Source organism: Lepidothrix coronata, unplaced genomic scaffold (assembly GCF_001604755.1).
Source record: "Lepidothrix coronata isolate B3197 unplaced genomic scaffold, Lepidothrix_coronata-1.0 Scaffold240, whole genome shotgun sequence".
Classification (NCBI taxonomy): Eukaryota; Metazoa; Chordata; class Aves; order Passeriformes; family Pipridae; genus Lepidothrix; species Lepidothrix coronata.
Window position 1 is genome coordinate 415606 of NW_016690420.1, and position 13893 is coordinate 429498.

Sequence of the window (13893 nt, forward strand, 5' to 3'; positions counted from 1 at the left end):
ACAGAAATTTACGTATATGGAAATATATGTATTTATGGAAATATATGTATTTCTGATTGATAGGGCTGTGAGGCTGCTGTTAATGTTTGGTCCAGCATCAGCCTGGAAAAGAATGAAAGCACGGATTTACCTTTTTCTTAAATGTGGAGAAATAAACAAGTTACTCCTGAAAAACATTGCTGCACTTGGGACTGCTGTGCAGCTCCATTTCATCTGATGGAAACCTGAGCACTAGGGGAAATTTCCATATTTCCCTCCTTTTCCAAGGGAAGTGGTAGACCGAAGAAAGCAAGCCAGGATGGGTGTAACCACTTGTAACCTTGTAACCACTGAACTTCTGCTGTGGTTGATCCCATCCCTTCCATCTTTTTTGTTTACAAAATATCCCCAGTGCCATCATCACCTACACAGGAGTTGTTTCACTGCTCTGAGTAAATACTCTTGTCAGTGCATCATCAGAGGAGGAATTGGCTACATCTGGGTAAAAATCAGTTTACAGTGGAAGAATCACAAAGCTTTTAATGATGAAACCAGAAAACAGCCTAAGATTTTTGCTGAGTGTGTTTGGTTTAAAAGCAAAATTTCCATCAAATCCTAAGGGAGCACAGCAACACTTCCTTTCCTAATTTTTGATATAAATCTTGGCAGAGATGAAGACTGAATGGCTAAAGCAATTACAGGAAAATTCCAATTCAGTAGGAAACAGGAAAAAAACAACAACTACAACAACAAAAAACTTGATCATTTCTAAGAGATAGGATATCTGATACAGCTGCTGCTCTTTCAAGGACTACTTAAAAGCATTTTTGACTATTTTTCTCTGGAAAATATTTCAATCAGCATATATCAAAAAAAGCCTTTCTTCTCTATTTCACTTTCTTCCTTCTTTCTTGCTTCTACTGCAATGTAAATTCTACAGCAAAAGAAAGAGAGAAAAAAAATCTGTATAGCACAAATGACTCTCACTTCAAGCAAATATTGCCATAAGTAATTATACTTCTCTCTGTTCCTGTTTCAGACATACTGATGTTGCGAATGAATTAACCAAGGAACATAATGCTTCACTGCCAACTAAGAGCTAATCCTTGAAGTTTAGTGCTATTACACTTAACTTATTTCAGTTGGATCTCAAACCATGACACATAGAAGAACTGATACCAGTGAAGGAGATGGATTTCTTGTCAAAAATGAGTCTCGCAATTCCTTTGCTCCAAGGAAATTTGAATGAAGAAAGATTCAGTTTGGAGACATGCCTATTCTACTTAGAGAAAGTTAAAAAATGAATTGAGGAAAGCAGACAGAGCTAGAAAACATTGCAAAGATAAATTATAATTTTTTAGCACAAAATTCAGGTTTATGAATTTCTGCATGTGAGTTTTTGACAGTGGTCCATCCATACTCTTTGGGACATTTCTTCTGGACTTTACACCCGAAGCTCTTGCAGGACAAGGATTTGTCTTGCCTGAATGGTCTAGATCTGCTTGTGATTTCCAGTGGGCTCCCTTGGTGACTTTTAGCACATGCTTCTCGTGCTGGAGCACAATCACAACAGTGACCCTCTTTTAGACTGCAGCTCAGTAAGATGCGGGCCCTGACATAGATTTTGGGTGTGCCAACATTCCCAAATCCCTTGATCTATGCCACTTAATTTTAAGCAGTCAGTAAGACACCTAAGGAGGGAGCCTAATTGTCCTAAGGCACCTTTCACAGTCAGTGAGGTGATCAAGGTGTCACCAGCACATGAACCTGAGATGCCCTGCAGTGCCCTCAGCTGACTCACCTCCATCAGATACAAAGAGATGCTTGGCAGGAACGCAAACAGCAAAGGCAGCAGGGAGAGGCATCACCAGAGCAGAGCTTCAGGTGAGTCATTTGCATCTGCAGAGGGAACATGGAAGGAGAAAGGGACCACAGTCCCTTTTCCCAGAAAAAGCATCACAGTCCCAGTTCAGCAGCCCAGTTCAGGGGCTCTTGGACTGTGCATATGGTCACTGGGGAGTTTTTTGAGTAACGGTTGTTTTGCTTTAAAAATGAGGATGGGAACAGTTTCATGTTGCAAAGATCTGCAGAAAGGATCAGTATTCTCTGACAATTCGTGGTCGGAGAAAAAGCTGATATTTGCTGCATGAGCTGTCTGTGGTTGCTGCTCTCACATTCTTGTACCTCTTGCAGGTGTGTCAGGATGTACCCTCAACACCCCCAGCCTGCATGAGCTGTCCTTATATGCTTATTAAATGATGGTGTGCATTTGTACTCAGACTATTATAAATCCATTACTTCCCCGAGGCCACAGGAAATGATTTTAAAATGTGAGGCTTTTCTACAGGGAGTTGAGAGATAAAAACACTAAAGCTCTGAACTTGGCTTGCACAGATCAATGCAGTGCAATAACTGGGAAGATGAACCAAGCTTAAAATATTACAAGTGTGATTGCATGAAAGTTTAACATGACATTGAGTAATTATTACTACAAAAGTCTCCTAAACCACCTTAAGTAAAACAAAACCAAAACCAAGCAAAGAGCCTGGCAGTAAATCATAAAAGCAAAATTACAGTGTTTGCTCTTGGAACCAAAGTCTGGGTAATATAATTGCATAGTAGTGAGTAAAACTTCAAATTTCCTTCACTTTCCTTCACTTTCCTTCACTTTTTCAATAAAATTAAGAGGTGTAGGTGAAAAGTCTTGGGATGGGAGATATCAAAAGATTTTGAAAATTATTTTTCTACTGAAACTTTCACAAAGATTTTTTTTTTCTTCATCAGTAACTTTGTTTCTCCATCAGGGAAACAATTAGTTCCAAACCTGACAATTCCTATTTGTGAAGGGAACAATGAACAAAAGAGGAACAAAGCAATCTTTCAAACAAGATTCAAAAATAGTCATTAAAGTTCCTACCAAGTTCAGAAGCTGGTTGAACTAAGGCAGTCATTATCCAGTGAGCAATAAGGTTTACCTGCATTTTCAGGGCAATGAGATAATATTTCATCCCACCATAGACAGTCATGATGTACCAGTTAGTGAGTCTTCCCATTTTTTTTCATGGATTTATATTAAGCAGAAAATAAATACTAACGAAATGTTCCCTTTTCTGAAGCACTGAGCCACTTATAGGAATAATTTTGAGGAGAGGAGTAGGAAGTAAATTTGTATCTTACACTTCTGTCATTATTTGACTTGAACAGATGGAACCTCAACCACTTGTGATTAAATCACTAAAATGAACAGGCATCACTGAAATGGTGGTCACTCATTTGGTCAATTCTAAGTGAAGAAAATTAACAATGGATGGTGATGGGTGTGGATTTCCTTAAAACAAACAAGAGCAGCCTTTCCCAATAACTCCAGTCATGTGCATGTATCCCCATATTACATGCATTCATGGCCAGGGAGGATCCTGGCTATGCCTCCATTTCCACTTGGGATGCATTCATGAGCCATCCAGTATCCAGGAATATGCAAATCCCTTGAAATATAAATTGTGCCACAGGTTATACATGTAGAAAGTCTTTCTTTAAATGCTGCAGCTGCCTAACCCAGAGCTCTACAGCATGAGGGCTCCCAGAGATCTCTCTAAATACATCTCCCTATTGAATGGGATCATCAGCAGTGGGACCCTGAACATGTTTGTATGCTCAGCATGAAAAGTATGTTCCTGGTTTTGGAACACATCAGTAGCTGCATAAATCCATTTAGGATTTAGAAATACTGGGTTCAGGTCCCTGCCTTAGAGTGGGGTTAAACTCTCAGTCTGAAAGTGTCCAACTCTCTTGGCTATTAACTAATGTCTGTTATTTCAGGTGGTGTGTGGGAAAGTAGACTACACCCCCACTGCCCCTGGGTGTGGAGGAAAGCAGCTACTTTGCAAAGTACAAAAATGTATTAAAAAAAAAATTAAATCTGCCAAACCTATAAAATACTATTCACTCAACAGATCTTCAATCAGTTTCTCAGCACTCCATTTCTAATTATTTGCCATCTGGTGCAGCCCCTTCTCTTCCAAAGACATGGAACATTCTTCTGGAGCAGGCACACACAGCAGTGTTACCCATACACTAACCACTTCTGACTGGCCATCCTGGGGAGCCTGATTGTTTGAGGCAAATCACCTCCCCAGGGATGGCGTGATTTATTCCCTGCATCCGGATTGCAAGTTGTTTTTTTTTTCGTTGGGGGAAAAAAATGCTTCTGTGCCATTTATAATGGATTTCATTCCAATAAACAACCATCTTCTGGCATCTAATGACTGTGGCTTATCAAATAATAAAGCCCCGTCACTCTAAATTGCCGGGAATGGGACCAATCCAGCCAGCGTCGATTCCTGTGTCCACTTTGTCATGCCAGGACATTTTCAGTGGTTTGGTGTGTGTGGGAGTCACAGCTGTCAGCAGGGAAGAACCATGGTGTGCCCCAGGGAAGCTGCAGAGACAAGTGGGTGTGATTTCTCAGATTCTGATCCTTCATACACTATCCAATTTAAAGTGCTACCTAATGTTCATTAGGGACGATCACAAAGCCATATGGCCTAACAAATGCAATACGTAGTTCAGCATGTTGGCAGAATGACTCCTTGTTAATTCTGTCTCCTATTCCACCCTCTGCCTGGTAGAGAGGATAGTGAGGAGGCTGGTTTTACCGTGCTGAAGAGATGACAGACTTGATAACTTAAGCATGGAGCATTTCCAGAGCTTAACAATGAATGGCACAAGCTTTCTGAGGGGAGTTAAAAAATAGGCACAGATTTTCAAATGCATCAGCAGGTTGCAAAAAATGTGCTGATTAGCCATTTGTGTATTTGACTCAGGATGGTTGGGACATGGGAGATCTCAATTTAATTTCTATCCCTGCAACACTTTCCCTGTGTGACCTCGTTGTACCTTTTGGTCTCTCTGTGCTTGAATCCTCCCACTTTCTCCCTAGGACAAGGAGTGGGTCTTGGTGCACATATATTTATACAGATGTGTGCTGGTTTTTCTTGGGGTAGAGTTAATTTTCTTCATAGTAGCTGGTATGGGGCTGTGATTTGGATTTGTACTGGAAACAGCGTTGATAACTCAGGGATGTTTTAGTTGTTTTTGTGCAGAGCTTACACAGAGTTAAGGCCTTTCCTGCTCCATCGAGGAGGCTGGAGGTGCACAAGGAGCTGGGAGGGGACAGAGCTGGAACAGCTGAGCCCAACAGACCCAAGGGATATTCCAAGCCATGTGGTGTTGTGCTCAGTGTATCAAGATGGGAGAAGAAGCAGAAAAGGGAGGCAGTTGGGAGCGCTGCCATTTGTTTTGTCTTCCCAAGTTACAGTTACACGTGATGGAGCCCAGCTTTCCTGGGGATGGCTGAACACCCGCCTGCCCATGGGAAGTGGTGAATGGATTTGTTGTTCTGCTTTGCATGTGTGCACAAATTTTGGTTTAGCTATTAAAATTCAGAAAATTCAGATATTATTTCAAGTTGGATGAATGAAAGCAGGTTATCTAGTGACTTGGAGGGAACTGGGACCATCCAGTGCTGCTGGACTTGTCTGGCCTTAGGGCTGGCTTCCTCCCATATTAAGGTTTGCCCAGCAGCACCCCTATCATTAGGCCCTGCTATCCATCACAAGACAGTGTTTCTTTCTGTGTCTCAAGGTGATGGAGTGCCCAAAAATATTTTCCTATGATATTTTTGAAAATTCAATCTTCATCGGTAAATTCGAGAAATTATTTTCCTCAAAACTTTTTTTTTCCCCCCCACGTTATTCTCAATATATTAAATGAATCAGCTCTAATTTATGGTGACTCTTGATCTGCTGAAACCATTGTGCTCATCTCTGTTGTCAAGTCCAGGGCTTGAATGTGTTCTCTCCACAGCCACCGAGTGCCTGCAGGAGTGCACCTCTTACACCACTGCGTTTCCTCAGCAGTAGAACAGATGAGTAAATTTGAGCAAATCTCTTATTTGAAACAGACCCCACAGAAAGGAATAAAAATTACATCACCAGCAGTAAACTACTCTCACAAATAACAGCAACGGTCTTAAAGCAAAGGTTGGCTGTGTCTATATAGAGAAAATACTTAGTGTCTGTGTGATATACAAGGCAGCTTATCTCTTTGAGAGCAGGAGACTATAAAAATACAATTGCCAGAACGAAAGAAAATTGAAGCTGATTGCCATAGCAACAAAAGAATTACATTGATGAAACAGAAGCACATGAAATCCTTGTATGCTACATTAAAGACAAAGCAATCAAAAGTAAACAAGAGTGGATTGGAATTTGCTTGGCTAAAGCTGGAAATGACAAATGTTACCAGGTGATGGAGGCAGAAATGAGCCCACAAGAAAGGAAGGGGCAGCCCTGTGGAGCTGGGAATTTATCCCCCATTTCCTCTGTGAGCAGGAAAAGAGGACCTGGGACGGCAGCTATGGGCACTTCCCAGGCTTTGAAGGCGGTTGGTGGAAGCAAATTCCCAATTAGATGGTCAGTAACAATAAGGAGTTTTCATCTGTGCCTTTTGCATCCATCTCCATGACTTTGTTTCCCATCACTCCTGATGAATTTCTCCCATGGAGCTGGGTGAAACAAGCTGCTGTTGCAAAAAAGGAGTTTTCTTTTTCCAGCTGCACTCTTGAAACATCTTGCTTAGACTGGCACCTACTTATCCATGAAAATACGTAGCCCCTCCTCTATGGTAATACACTTTTGCCCTTTTGGGTCTGCATGGCACAGTGAGACTGCAGCAGAGCCAGCAGCTTTCCAGAGTGCAGTGGTGAAACCACACTTTTAAACCCATACACGAATGTGACATTTTTCTGATGTGAGGGGTGAGAGGGGCTGAAGACCCAGACCTCAGCACCTCCCACAGCATCAAAGCTGTTGTGACAGATGCAGAGCTGTGCTGTGCTTTCTTGTGAGGCTCCGTGCCCCTGCTTGGGGATGGATTATTGCAGACTTGCGGGCTGCTCTCACATCCTGAATCCCTCCCACTGACAGTTGGTTGGATGAAATTACCCAGGGCATAAGCAATATAAATCTCAATGGTGTTACACCAGAAAAAGAGGATCTTATGTGCATCCCTGTCCATATGAGCTCAAGCACAGCTTTCCTCATTCTTTGGAGAAGGAGCTAGCATTATCCAAGTTGAAACCATCTGAAGGAAGTGTCTATACATCATGGTTCAGTCTGAAAGAGTAAAAAAAATAGGATGTGTTAAATGGAAGATCTTTCCTGAATGCAGCTATAATTAAAATCTTAGTATTTCTTATCATAACAAAGCCTTGGAGTCAGTCCAAACGTTGTACTTGTGCACAATGAAAATATTCAAAGTGGTGGACTGACATGTCCTTAAGATACAGGAACATTTAATCTACTAGATCTTAGTCTGCAATAATGACCAAACCTTTCAAAGTTACCACAAAAAATTCTTAAGACTAAAATAAAGTTGACAGTTCCTTTAATTAAACTCATCTTCCTTTCAAAGGAAGTGACAAAAAGATTTAAGGAAGATTAATTAAGACTTAAATGCACAGAAATGACTCAAGGCATATTTAAGTAAGACTTAAATTAGTCTTTCATTTGGACATGGGAGATTCCATTAACAATAATGAAATGAAGAAAGACAGATCTTAAAGCCTTTGCTCTAAGCTCTGCTTGGGGGCTGTTTCCCAAGTCCTACCCATCTCCCAGATTTTAGTGCAATCCTGATTATTTTTCTTTAATGTTTCAATCATCCTTTTTTTTCAGTTATCTCCTTGGATTTCTGCTGTACTTTAATGAAAGTCTTCGCCTTAGCCCCATTAGGGGTTACATGTTTCCTTACACGACAACCTGTTCTCCTTTGCAGTACCCTAAATGCAAAGACTGGGTTTGGTGCCATTTGGGGTTTTAGGGAACATTTGTTCAAACTGAAATCTTGCTTTCCATCTGGTAAACAAAAGACAGCTGTGCAGATCCTGACTTTTTGGTGCTCCCTAAAAACCTGGTGCTTAATAGATAACTGCACTGCGCTCCTGCACAGAGGTGGCACTAAGTTGTGAGGAGAGAAACAGATAACAATTCTCCTGGTTTGCACTGAAGTAAAGGTTTGCAGCATCCTGCCATGCGCAGATGGGCATGAAAGTCATCCTGGTCACCATGGTAATAAGATAATCAAAACCAACCCTTGAATTTTTAACTCTGGATGATGAATGGCAGAGACAGAAAGTGCCGGGGCACAGGTGGAAAGGGTGGCAGGGGAAGAGTTCTGTGAAGGAGAGTGTAGCTGCATTTACGGGGCACAGGCAGCCTCCCAGTTCTTCCTTCCCCCAGGGAGACAAAAAATAAATCATTTCAGTAGGAGATTCCTACCAAAGCAGGAGGATAATGTTAGCAGTTTCCCTGTAGGTTGCTCCTACACTTGGCAAATATGTGAACTTGTGACCAGGGTGGCCATGGTGGGGTCTCTGTGCCTTCTCCGGGGTGGTCCCCAAGCTTCTGTCATTGCTATCTTCACCTCTGCTGTCCCTGTACTCCTAATTTCTGTCTTAAATCTGCCTTGCTACAGTGTAAGCCCATCATTTCTATCTAGTGTGGGTATTGGGAGGGTACTGCTCCCTGCCTCCTTAAAGGACAACTGCTGTTGTGATGTGCCTCTATATCTCTTCTTCAGGCTAAAATATCTCAGCTTATTCAGTATTTCCCTAGGGTCATCTTACATAGACCTTTCATTGCTCTTGTCATTCTCATTTATTTTCCTTTATTCACAAGAAATGTATCCTCCTTTTCAGGTTTACTCTTGCAATAAAGGGACTCCTTTGGCATTTCTCCTCTGTACACTGTATCTTCTGACTCTCATTGATTTTCTTCTTATTTTTTTTTTTTATCTCCAGTAAACCAGACTGTAAAAACAGGGGGGCAGGGGGAGAATTAACTTCTCTTCAGTTTTGTTGGGGTTGCAAATTGGATCCATCCATTTCTCTAAGCAGGAAAACAAACAAAATGCCAATACTCTGGGGAGCACACATAGCAAAACTATGCAACAAGGAAATTTGTAAACCTAGTTTCTCTCTGTGGGTGGCTAAATGGCTATTTAAAGACATTTAGCATCACACACGCAGTTGAAGAAACAGAATAATAAAAGGAAGAAAACTGCATCTTCCTGTTAAAGAAACCCTTTGTTTTATCAAAAATTAAGGGATTGCTGATTTAGGAGCACAGGGCTGAAACTCTTCATGAAAGGGGAACAAGCTTCATTTGGGCTTGTAATTGCATTAGCATGCACTGATGAATACACACTTAAGGCAGTGTATTCCAGGTCCATGCAATTGCTGCTCCTGTTGGCCAAAGTCCAAATATACTTTGGGCACTGTGGAGAAGGAGACAAATGGGTGCCATTTTCATGGCTAATGATCACAGGTATTAGCAGGCACTGCAGCAGGGGTGGGGAAGGAAAGATGATGGAAAACTTACTCAGGAAACAATGTCCGTTGCCCTCCTTTGTGCACAGCAAGCAAAACAATGCATTTGTCCATGCTGTGGGGAGCCAGAGTTCTTTTTATTGTAGACATTCCTAAATCTAAGGAGCAGATGTACTGCAGGTGTCTGTGAAGGCCTGGGGGAGTCCTAGGGATTGCTGTGTTTTTAGTAGCTTGAGTAGGGGTAATATCAGGTCTCAGCAGTAGAGAGGGATCATTTACTCTGCTAAACTCCATCCTGCCTTAATTGCTCTCTCCTACTAAATCCCAGACCGGTTAGCTTAAAACTAATTTAGCTATTGCTGCAGTAAACTGCTGTGACAGCAGTGTCTACAGACCTGCATTCTCCTTATTGTGCAACACCTAGAGCCAGGAGACCTTCCCACATGGTGACTTCCAGGTCCCACAAGACACAGAGAGAGGTGCAACTGAGATGTGCACTTCAGGCAGGTTACAGATGAATCTGCTGTGAAACGTCCCCAGGACAAAAGTCGTACTCTGCCTTGCACCTGGATAAGAAGAAATCAGATAACTTTGTTTCATTGATATCCTGCCCCATCATGAAGGGATTGAAACTTGGATATTCTGCTTTTCTTTTTAGTACCCCATACTGAAGCCTGTGAGAGTAAGTGCAGGGCACAGGGGACAAGGACCTTTTTTTCCTAGGTTGGGGTACAGGCTTCTTTGGGGCTTTAAGCTAATTTTCACTTAGACAGAAAAAAAATCAAACTGGATAAAAGCTTCCAGATAGTGCAGTCCTCATGTGCAATCTAGCAAAAACTAGAGTACTTGTAGGCTTCCAGTACTCAGCCCCAGCCACACTCTGCTTTGAGGCCTGGCACACCTCAGTGCCCTGCTGCAGCCACGGGCCAGCTGGCTGTGCCTCCCTGGTGCTGCAGTTGGCTTGCAGTGAACCTCTTCCCCCAGAGGGAAGAGCTTGGATCAAAAGTAGTTTGTATTCAGAGAGCAACATGGTTCAGGCTCAGATCTGCAATTACAGAAGTTGTAGTTAAGAGCTGTCTGGGCTTACACATCCTTTTTCCAAATGGGGCACCAGCACATGTCCTCCAGTTAAAACATACCTGCACCAGCTCCATTCAGTTTGGCTTTTAAGTTCAAAAGGTCTTTGGTATATATTCTGGAACTAAACAAAACCTCCAGATTTCTCATCAAATTGAATCATTCTCCAGTCAACTCAATATACCCCATCCTACACCTGTGGGTTTTTAATTCATCCTCCTCTCCAGCATCACAGGAATTCCCTTTTGGATTCTGAAATAGAAATCAAATCTCCACACGACATTGGCAGCCTGCCATTTGAAAAAAAAAAAAAAACAAACACAAAACACCACCATATTTAAGGGTTAAGAGGAGGGAATCAGGAAGAACACTGTGTTTGGATTGGAAATAAAAGTGATATGCCTATTTGTTGACAATCCTCTGTGCCTATCAGCACCGTTGCAGAAAGTGGCAATACATACTGTTTAAATTTAAACACTGTAGATCAAGTTTTACACTTGCACACAAGGTGTAAAGGCAATGAGCCAACCAACCTAAAATTAATCTGTGTGGGAATGTGAGATATTGTAGGTGTGCTGGGTAATGGATTCCAGCTCTTCAGTGCAGCAGACTGGAAAAGGCAGGGGATGCCCTCAATTTGTTTCTAACCTCTTGCATCTTAGCTCCCTTATCGTGTTGCAGAGAAGCAACAATTTGGTTTTACATAAATTAAAGGGACAAACACACCTTCTGTGATGCTCCTAACTTGGTAGCCATCTTGGGATTGTGGAGGGGATTTGGAAAACAGAGGAAGCTAAGCTGACAGAAGAGCCAATTAGGGGGAGGAGATGAATAATGGGGCCCTGGGAGACTTCTGCTGCCTCAGGAAACCCCAGGATTTCTAAATCCCCAAACTTTCTAAATGAGTCATTTGAAGGCACACTGCAGTGTTGTGGCAGGGTTGAACTGAAGGGCTGGTATGAAGAGGCTCCAGTTTTATTTTTAGTCCCTAGATGTAACAAAAAAATGGTGGTAGTCACCTTCCCCTCATTCCCTCTGCTCTTCTCCTCCTCCTCCTCCCATTGTTCCAGGACAGCTACCATTGGCTCCAGCTTTCCAGCTCAGCATCACAACCACCATCACTGAGATATTCAGGAGCTCCATCAGTATGCTCAGCTGGCCAAATCCTCCCCCATCCCTGCATTGCAGGTATGCCCAGGGAGCTGGGAACAGGACTCTGTGACACACACGGGTGCACCCACAAACCTTTGGGCCCAGCCTTGTCTTCTCACACAGCTCCTTGATGCACAAAAAGCTCTGAAGTTCCTTTATCCTTCATTTAGATTTTAGTCCCTAAAGGGATGCAGAAAACTCAGTTTTAATAGTGCCTTATGTGTAGCTTTCTTCTGTTCATGGAGATAATCTCATAGTTTTGCTTTCCTGAATATTTGGCATTGTTGTGCCAGACCATATGTCACCCAGTTTGTGGATCATCCTTGGAGAAGCCAAAGGAGTAATTCCTTCAGCCTGGGGAAAAGCAGGAAGAGTGTACAAATTCCTGATCTCATAGGGAAGGGGGGGGGGGTGGACAACCTGCAAATGGCTCTTGTTCTCTGAGCACAGCCTACAGTCCTCCCTCTCCAGGGAAGAGAATTTACACTCTGCAGGAAATAAATTGTCACGATGATGACATAGGCATGATGTATCATTAAGCACAGCTCAAAGGAGAAAGGCAGGACTGATGCAGCATCTGGCTTTTGGTCAGGCCATCTCTGCTTTGTGGCATTGTCCTGGGCTTGAATCTCATGAAGACAATATCATATGTGTATCTTTCTGCCCAGGTCTGGCACAGCATCATTTGGTGGTCAGTGCTCCAGCACAGAAAAGGGAGCCCATGTTTGAGTGCCGTGACACGGGGCGTGGGTTCCACCAGGGCTCAGCATGGCCCGTGCAAAAGGCCCATACCCAGTTATGTCCTCTCTCCCTCCTCTCTGCCTTTCATTCTCACAAGAGGTTTGACAAGCAATTCATTAACTCCACAAGCCTTCACACAGTCAAGACTAAATTTAGAATTATTATTCATGGAGATGAAAGCTAACAGAGTGTCCCCATTACCTCTTGAAAGAAGGGGTCCATTAAGAACCAGTGAGGTAACTGCTTCCACAGGTGCTCTCTGCTCATAGGCACACGTAATCTTTCAGTTCCAATTATCCTCAGGGATCTCATTTGTTTCTCAGAACCATGGGTTGGTTCAAATATGAAATCATGAGACTTCTCATTCTTTCACCAACTCCAGTAACTCTTTGGATCATATTCTTTTTGGAAAATGTGATTTCTTTATTTAGTGCATCTGTCTTCAGTGGCTTGAAATTCCCCCCAAGAGACCCCAGGCCTGGATGATGGCTGGTGGAAAACTAGGCTAAATCTAGCTCTTAATGTCTAAAAAGCATGAGTTATTGCTAAACTGAATAATAGCCACAGTATTTATTTATGGAGTTGCTATGCCACTGCTACCTTTTCCTAACTTATTACTTTGTAAAAGCTCTTTGGGATACGTGGAACTTGAAAGGTGATATATTAAACTGGATTCTATTATATTTCCTATTGCTATCAGCAACTTCCCTTTTTAGCCTTGTTTAAGGCACCTATGTGTGTTTTGTGAAATGCATTCCTATTCCTGTGCTCCAGGCTCCCAGATGTCCATTTTAGGTAGTAAAGACCAAACATTAGTAGGTGCTACAACTAACATCCTTTCAGAGCACCAGTCTTTATTTCTGTCAAAAGTACGAAAAAAGGAGTTTGAAATGAGAGGCCAGAGATTGGAGCAATACATTCCTCATTCAGCACTCCACTGCTTGGATGAAATAATATTAATCTCAGTAAAATAATCAGTCTTCTTACCCTGAAGAAAGATTTTATTTTTTCCATTTCTCTGAAGACATTTCTTTACCAAAATCTACAACTTCTGATATTGTCTTCTCCCCAGAAATTCATGAAACTGGGTTTTCCAGTTTTAAATCCAGCATAATAATGTGGAATGATAACTGTTACACAGCCCATCGAAAATGGTAACAACTATTGACATGACAGTGTGACAAAGTAACATCTGAATTTTACTCTGCTTTTGAAATAAGGAGGACATGTGGGGGTGACCTGTAGATGTCTGAGGAGAGATTAAACCCCACTGCAGTGTTTCACTTAAAATGCAGAATAGGACCTGCCCAGAAATAGGTGAGTTTTTTGCCCTAAGGGAGCAATACTCTGTTAATGGCCGTGGCATTGAAATGATAAAATGTTAGAACCTGCTTTAATCATGAGATCTCTAATAATAAACTAGACATAGAAGCCAAATTTACTGAGACACAAATCAACTACTGAACTAAGCTTTCTGAGCATACATTTTGTACAGAGTTACAGAAGCCTGTAGGATAATTTGTATTACCCCAAGAGTAAACATGTCCTTGCTAGGA